This window comes from Tachypleus tridentatus, chromosome 10, assembly GCF_004210375.1.
Source record: "Tachypleus tridentatus isolate NWPU-2018 chromosome 10, ASM421037v1, whole genome shotgun sequence".
NCBI classification, from domain to species: domain Eukaryota; kingdom Metazoa; phylum Arthropoda; class Merostomata; order Xiphosura; family Limulidae; genus Tachypleus; species Tachypleus tridentatus.
In genome coordinates this window covers 138,153,248-138,161,728 of record NC_134834.1, presented here as the reverse complement: position 1 = coordinate 138,161,728, position 8,481 = coordinate 138,153,248, and positions in this window count along the sequence as shown.

Genomic DNA, 8,481 nt, shown 5'->3' with positions numbered 1-8,481 from the left:
CCTTACTTTTGATTCAACACATTATCCTTTGCAGCACCAGACTTACTTAAATATGTTTCTATGGATAAATGATAAAGCTAATTCATACACGATAAGCACGAAGTTCTGCAGTTGATATAAAATTCCAACCTACAGCGTAGTAGCTGTAGCTTACAGCAGAATGAGAACGTGTTCCAGAAAGCAGTTTGATTGTTTGATGCATAATTTATGACGTACGAAGCGCTTGTTGCCCCACAATTAAACTAACAGTAGAACCGTTGCAGTCGAGAATGAATTTTAAGTATGAACTTCTCAATGCTCAAGTTCAATGAAAACCATAGAATGTTTTGGAAGGTTTCAGGGTGCCTCTATAGTAGCTTTTATTAGCTGATGTGCTCGACTTTCGTGTAAAATACCAAGAAAGTTGAATGTGTTTCAAAAACACCGCGGCACACCTGCCAATCTCTCGCGGCACACAGGTTGAGAATCACTGATTTATCATGAGTTCTTGATATGAAGTTTTTCCAGGTCATCTGCCATTTCTGTCTGACTTAGGTAAAACCTTGTACAGGTATAACTTTTTTTCCTTAGGAATATTCCCACATCCATAAACAACACATCAAAGACCAATAATTGTTCAAGTCCTGGAGCAACTTATAAATAACTTATTCATTATGACTGTCAAATCATATTTGTGCAAAATAACAACAACAACAACAACAAAAATGTTTGCATATTAACAAATCAACAGCTTTTCACGCACAGAGAGTAAGCCGACTGCGACTGGCCTCGATTACCTTGGGCCCGGCATGGCCTAGCGCATAAGGCGTGCGACTCGTAATCCGAGGGTCGCGGGTTCGCGCCCGCGTCGCGCTAAACATGCTCGCCCTCCCAGCCGTGGGGGTGTATAATGTGACGGTCAATCCCACTATTCGTTGGTAAAAGAGTAGCCCAAGAGTTGGCGGTGGGTGGTTATGACTAGCTGCCTTCCCTCTAGTCTTACACTGCTAAATTAGGGACGGCTAGCACAGATAGCCCTCGAGTAGCTTTGTGCGAAATTCCCAAACAAACAAACAAAAAACGTTTACCTTGTGTGACGTCGCTTACGTCTGACCCAATTCTTCCAACAAGCGATTTTAAAGGCTGGCTATTGCACTTACTTTGGGAACTTATATGGCTAGGATGGGGCAAATTATCAAAAACTGGCTTGGCCATAATTTTTAACTTATATTTCTACCGCACATAAATTTAAATACAAATGTATCGCATTTTAAACTCTCCAACGTCTTTGCCCCGCTGTGGATTTAAACAATAGACACTGTTTTAAGGTACCTGTGGTGTACAGAGCACAGATACTCCTTTGACTAGCTTTTTGCTTAGTAACAAATAATAATTAATCGATGTCTTTAAACTTGTAAAATATCAAAGGAAGAAGATATTCTTCTAATGTACTCCACAGAAGGGTTAAAGTATACTCTTATTTCATCAAAATGTAAAACAAATTTAACTATGTTTTATTTCTTACAAAATTACATTATTAGATGGTATATTAACTGGTATGTCTTTGTATATGAGTGTTTATTTGTTTGTTTTGAATTTTGTGCCAACATATATATTTATGTTTTCTAGCCTTATCACTTTCATCATTTAATATGGAAAAGGATAAGGCATTGACAGTATTAATTCTCTTAGCAATCTTAAATACCTCCATTAGATCCACTCTTAAGTCGTTTTTTAAAAAGAAAACAAAATCAGAGAGATTATCCTATAATCACATGACACTTGTTATATTAAACCCAATAGAGCACCTCTGGGATGAGGTGGTATCTTTGAGAGCTTAGGTATTCAGTAGTGTAATATTCATCACCCAAAACTGATGTTATTTGTTGACCAATTTGCTTCTTTATGTTTATAACCTTAACATTCAAATATTTTAGGTTTGAATGGAATTTTATCTGTCAAAATTCCCAAATGGAATCTCTGTCATCATGAGATACATGATCCTACTTTGGAATTAATCACTTCTTTTTGTTAAGTTATTAGTGCTTAGACTTCCAAACCATCTACACCTTTTGACATAATAATAATGCTCATACAAAGTACTTTCATTTTGGGATGATTTTGTCTCTTATCATTCAATAATATAATATTCATGGCCCAAAACTGATGTTATTTGTTGACTAAGTTTCTTCTTTATGCTTATAACCTTCAAGACAGTCCTAGTTTTGATAACCTTAGGTCCCTTAGAAGTTAAATATTCTTATGATTTCTTCCCATTTGTATTCATGCTTTATTAAATCTTGACAAATATACAAGGTTATATTAACCAGCTTGAATCTACATGCTCTTTGTCTAAAGTGAAACAAGCCTAGGAATTAATTCTATTTCTTTTCCATCCTTCACTTTAAAATATTTTATTGTGAATTTCTTTGAGAGCAAATAGATGACTATGATATATTATCCTGTTTGAAAAAAATGTCCAAGTTTTCTTATTCTTAAATCTATTAGTAACTTCCAGTCTTATGTTACTAAGCATTTCCTTATTAGACTCTTAAAAAAATAGTGTGTGTGTGTTTTTCATATAGCAAAGCCACAAAGGGCTATCTGCTCAGCCCACCAAGGGGAATCGAACCCCTGATTTTAGCGTTGTAAATCCGGAGACATGCCGCTGTACTAGCGGGGGGCTGAGACTCTTAAAACAATGAAACCTTTGTCACACTTAATCGTGGGAGGCCTGGCATAGCCTAGCACGTTAAGGCATGCGCTTCGTAATCTGAGGATCACGGGTTCACGCCCGAATCGTACCAAACATGTTCGCCCTCCCAGCCGTGGGGGGCGTTATAATGTGACGGTCAATCCCACTTTTCGTTGGTAAAAGAGTAGCCCAAGAGTTGGCGGTGGGTGGTGATGATTAGCTGCCTTCCCCCTAGTCTTACACTGCTAAATTAGGGATGGCTAGCACAGATAGCCCTCGAGTAGCTTTGTGCGAAATTCCAAAACAAACAAACAAAACTTAATCGTGGAATTGCTCACTTATATGTCTTTATGATCAAAATTATCTCTGTAAGAAATAAGTAGCATAAATTGTTTATATAACCTTCATAAATCTATTACAGTTTCTCTGATAAATTAGATGTTTGTTGTAGACATTGCTGCTGCTTTTATTATGATGTGGATTGAAGACCAGATTGGTGACATCTACTTACTTCTGTCAATCAACATTGCAAATTAAATCTAGAAATCTACCTGTCCTCTCACATATAACTTATTATTGTTAGCAGAAATGAAGTTTGTGTCAACTGTCTTAGAGTGGTGGTCTGACATTTAGTGCCTGATTGAGTGGTGAGGAAGATCAAGGTTATACCTGCTCAGGTATCCATTGGCAATTAATCCTCACATTATCATATCATTATTGGCATATACTATATGATGTTAGGGCCTCAGCTGTCTCACCCAGTCATCATGACATTGAATGTAAAATGGCTGTTGCACTACCCAATCTAACTGCTGAATCAACAGACTTTACTAATTTAAATTGATGGAGCTGCTGCATTCATAGCTTGCCATCAATTTTCTGGCACAAAGAACTACAGCAGTTGCATCAGAACACACTATAAATTAAGAAAATTTTACATGACAAATAGAAGTGAAAGATTGAAACAAAACAGATGGGAATTTTGTTCAATGTTTGTAGCATGCACAGTAATGCATGCAAGGCAATAATTCTTGATGGTTTAGGGAAGCAACGTATCTGAATTACTATTCAACTTAGTCATGACTGGGATATCATTTGATAACATGAATGCTTAGGGACCTATATTCAAACTATTGACTGACATGGAAGCTAGTAAAGAATACACCACAAAACAAAAAAGGAAATTTTATACTTTATTTAATGGTAAGACTAAAAATATTTTGTTTTTTGTGTTGTAGACAAACATATTTTGGTTTTAGTGAAATTAATATAATATTTCTCCCATCTGTTCAAGTTTATGCCCATCTTAATAAATAGATAACTGTCTGGTTTAAGTGAAAAAAAATTGAATAAAACCACACTCAATTATGTCTTCCCTGAAGGTGTTAAGCTTAAAAAACTAACAATACTTCAATAGTTAATATAAACTGGTATTAGTAATAATGTGGCTAGACTGTCATAGGCAAACTTGATTAATTTATATTAATTAAACAACATTAACCAGAATCATTACTAGCAGATATGAGGTAAAAAGTTATACAACTTACTAATGAAATTGAATTAAATCAAATAATTCCTCATTTTCCTCCAGATCATTGGGTAAGTAATATAATTCAAAACATATTTAGGTGAAAAATATAAAAAAACTAGCTGACAGTTGATCTCAAGACACTTATAAACCTTCCTGTATCATTTTAAGTCTTCAACCCTTTCACAAGGAGCTCAATATAATATATGAGTTCATATACACATTTGCACTCATAAAGTATTTTCCCTATAATTTTGATATAACATGTGTATCTTTGTAATATTTGATAGCCTCTTATTAAAGATTACAAATATTTTGGACACAAAAATCAAGTTTTGAATGAGGTATTTTTACTAAGACTTGTTTGTAAAAATATTGAGCATGTTTCAGTACTAGTCTGAGTGAAAGGCGATTTCATGTTATAATTAAAAAACTATTCTTCATTCCAACATTCTAAAATATCACACTGTGTAACACAAATTTTGTTTCTGGATAATATGTGTTATTTCTTAATTGCTTATTTTGTAAAAGTACAGAAAATGGCCTTTATTCCCTTCAAACTTTGCTTTTGTGACCTGGACAATGAAATTTAGAAATTAACCTATTTTGTATGTAACAATGGATAAATTTGCACATTTTCATTTACATAAGGTCTGAATAAAACAGCATATGAATCAAAATTTACATGTATTTATACTAAAGTTATTCAAAAATGTTAAGAAGTGAGTAGTTTATCGAGACTGTAATGTAAATCACTTTCATGTATTAGCTCCCAAATATAATCTCCCATCATGTTTTCGTTATAGCTCATTGGTAGCAGTGTTCAAAGTCCAGTATATCTTAGTGGAAGTGCTTGCCTTACTCCTTTGAGTATGCTCCCATGTTCTCCTTGAATTTATCAAGATGAGCACCAAGGATATGGACTTTTAGGGATATCCTGCACCCCATTTTGCCATAGTTCTTTACCGGAGCCTCAACCAGTTCCACATAATTTTCAGCCTTGTGATTGCCCAAGAAGCCCTGAACCATTGTGACAAAATTGCCTCAAGCTTTTTTTCCTTCCTACTGAGCTTCCTGGGGAATTCTGTGCACTCCAGGATCTTCTTTATTTGTGCCTAGATGTCAAAAGCTTGGCATTTTACTTTGTTAATCAAGATTTCTGATCAAGTCATTCAGGTATCTTCAGTTGCGGTAGTATGGGTTTCTCTTAGCAGCTGTATCTCTGAAATTATAATCTGAATCTTCAATGTCTACTTCCTCTTCTGATTTGCTGTTCTCTTTTGAGGATGGCTGCTTTCTCTCTGATGGAGAGGGTACAGGGAGCACAGGGCAGTGTGGCACTGGGGTGATGGATAATGGTATGTCCAGATACATGATAGCAGATGCATTCTTGCCAGCTCAACATTTGGAAGGATCTACTATGCAGAAGTAGCAATTGCTTGAGTGGTCAGTGGGTTCATGCCAAATTCTTGGAATAGCGAATTCATGGCTCTCCTTTCCCCTCTGTACCATCCTGCAAAAGAGCAAATTAAAATGTTAGTATAAAGAAAAAATGTATTTCATCCACAACTAATGTGTAAGAGGTATATGCAAAATATTTTATATGTAATGTTTTTTCTAACTATTGGAAATTTAAAAAAATTAAAAGATATTTAACTTTTAAAAGGTTTAAAATTTGTAAAACATAAAATCTTACTACTCAAGCAAGCAAAAATTGTCCATTTTACTTTCTAGACTTTTTTGTAGTGTTCGCAGGTAAAATGAGGTGCTCAGGGTTAGTCTTGATCGCCGACAGGCATGCTAAAATATTCCTTGTAGGCTTTACATATTTTAGCAGATGTTGTCACAGAGTACTTTTTTGCTCTTGTATTGATAAATTGGCCACATACATAGCAGAAAGCATCTGGAGAATGCTTGCAGCATCTTAATGCCTTCTCTGATAAAATCAGATTGATCTGTGTGTTCACTTAGGCAGCTAGAACTAAACTGAAGGGGTGAGTGGTGAGTCTCTGTATATATATATATATTACTATGGAAAGTTCTTGAAAATTCTTATAAGTTCTACAACATTCTAGAAAGTTCTTGGAAGTTCGAGAAAATTCTCTTTCAGCTACTCAGCACAGAATCTACCTGGAACGTTCTGGAAAATGGGTAAATTTGAAAATTTCATTACCTCGGTCACAACAGCAAAGTTTGAAGAGGAAAATAGGTATTTTCCATTTACTTTAGGCATAAGCAATTGGAAAATAACACTTTCTGTCCAGGCACAAAAAAAAAGTAAAATTTTGTTATATAGTGTTATTTGCGTAATCTCTAAAACCCCGTAAATACATTTCAAATGTTTGTTTTCAGTAAGAGTTTATGTTTTATGTTATTTTCTGTACCATGGCTATATGGAGTCTGTCACTTACCAACCTAATAACCATCATGAAAACATTAGGAAATAAATATAAATTCTGCTTTTTTGTGCTAAAATTATGACATATTATAACACGAAAATACACAAATGTTTAGTGTAAGTAGCTTAAGTTTCATAACATTATATATTTATAAATAGATTTATTATTCTTTATTATATTGACCCTCCAGTCATTTTTAGCTGACATTACGTAACTTGCAGTGACATGGTGCACATGCACTCATGTTATGTATCCAATAATATAAAACTAACCTTTAGTCTTCCCAGTGTTTTAATGGACTAATATTTTGTAATATACAATCACATTTTAATTATATATGTTATATATGTATGTAGATTATTACCATTTAGGAAGAGATAATTAAACTTAGTTTTCTTAAAATACAGGATGAATAAAGAAGTAAAGCAAACAGTTATCTCTTCCAGCTACGAACTATAAACTCCGTTGCTGCTGGGCATAGGTTACTAAGCCATTTAAAATTTTGCTTGTGGAGGATGTAAAACAAATTTGATTTTAGGTTTGTTTTTATATAAAGTTGAATAACCAAAAAATTGTAAATCACTATAGTGATACTACAGAATTCCATTATAATTTATTAACCTAAGTAACTAAGATGTATTTAAGATTAAAAAAAAAATGAAACTGAGAAGATTAAAGACATAACCTATCTTCTTAAAATCTTGGTTTAAAAGAACTTGTTAGCCTTTTCACAGATTAAAGTCACTGTGAAAACTACTAGGAGACATTTTAAGCTGTCAGTTGGTTATTGCTATGTCATGTATCAAAGTAAGTGTATTTAAGGCCCCGTTTCCAAAATGGAAAGAGGTGAACAGGGCCACTGTGTCTGATTCAGTACATAAGCCATATCTTATCAAAATAAAGAGATATAAAGTTTTTATTTTATATTCTAGCTTATTAACATTGGTAATAGGATTTCCTAATTAGTACAAAATTATAAATTTAGTACTTTGACATCACAAACATCTAATTTTAAACAGTGCTGCATTCAACACACCACATGACTCACTAAAATATGTATTTAGGTGTGTTCCTTAAATATATACTTTTAAATTAAGAAAATAAATCATATATAGTATTAAAGGTTGAATTATAACCTACAATTTGATTTATTACTTATTGATATAAATTGATAAAATAGTAGTTCAATGAAATTTTGAATGCAAGTGAAGAATTACACAGTTAATTACAGAGTAGTTGAACTTACTGATGATCCCAACTAACTTTATTGATGTACAAAAGATTAGTTATAGATAGTCATACAAGATTCACACTGAAACCACGAAGTAGTGTAGGGGTCAGAACAATTAATCAGTTTAGTGACATTTCAGTTTTAAGCTCTCATAACTGTTTATTTCATTTTTCATACATATTAGACACTTATTACAAAGATTTTTTCTAGGTTTAACTACACAAATATTTATTAAAATACTGAACCTCTTAAACTTATTGTATACACAATGTTTTGACACCACCTCAACTCTTTTTTTTTTTAAGTTTTCAACATTAGAAATTCTTCAAATTTATTTATAACCCTTACAGTTAGGTTACAATAATATAAACAGGCATTTTTTATTTTAATTATTTGTTATTAAAATCTTATATTTTGACTAGAACTAAAAGTTCATAAAAAGGAAATTATTGGAAAAAGCAGGTCACTTATAAAAAAATAATATATTTCAAACTTAATTTTATGCAAATTTTTATGTTAGTATTCAAAATAGTACAATGTTACATAAATATACACACACACACATGCACACAGATATATATATATATATATAACAAATAAGTCTTTTTAATCTAAAATTAACATACTGATTAAATATATAGATACTTAA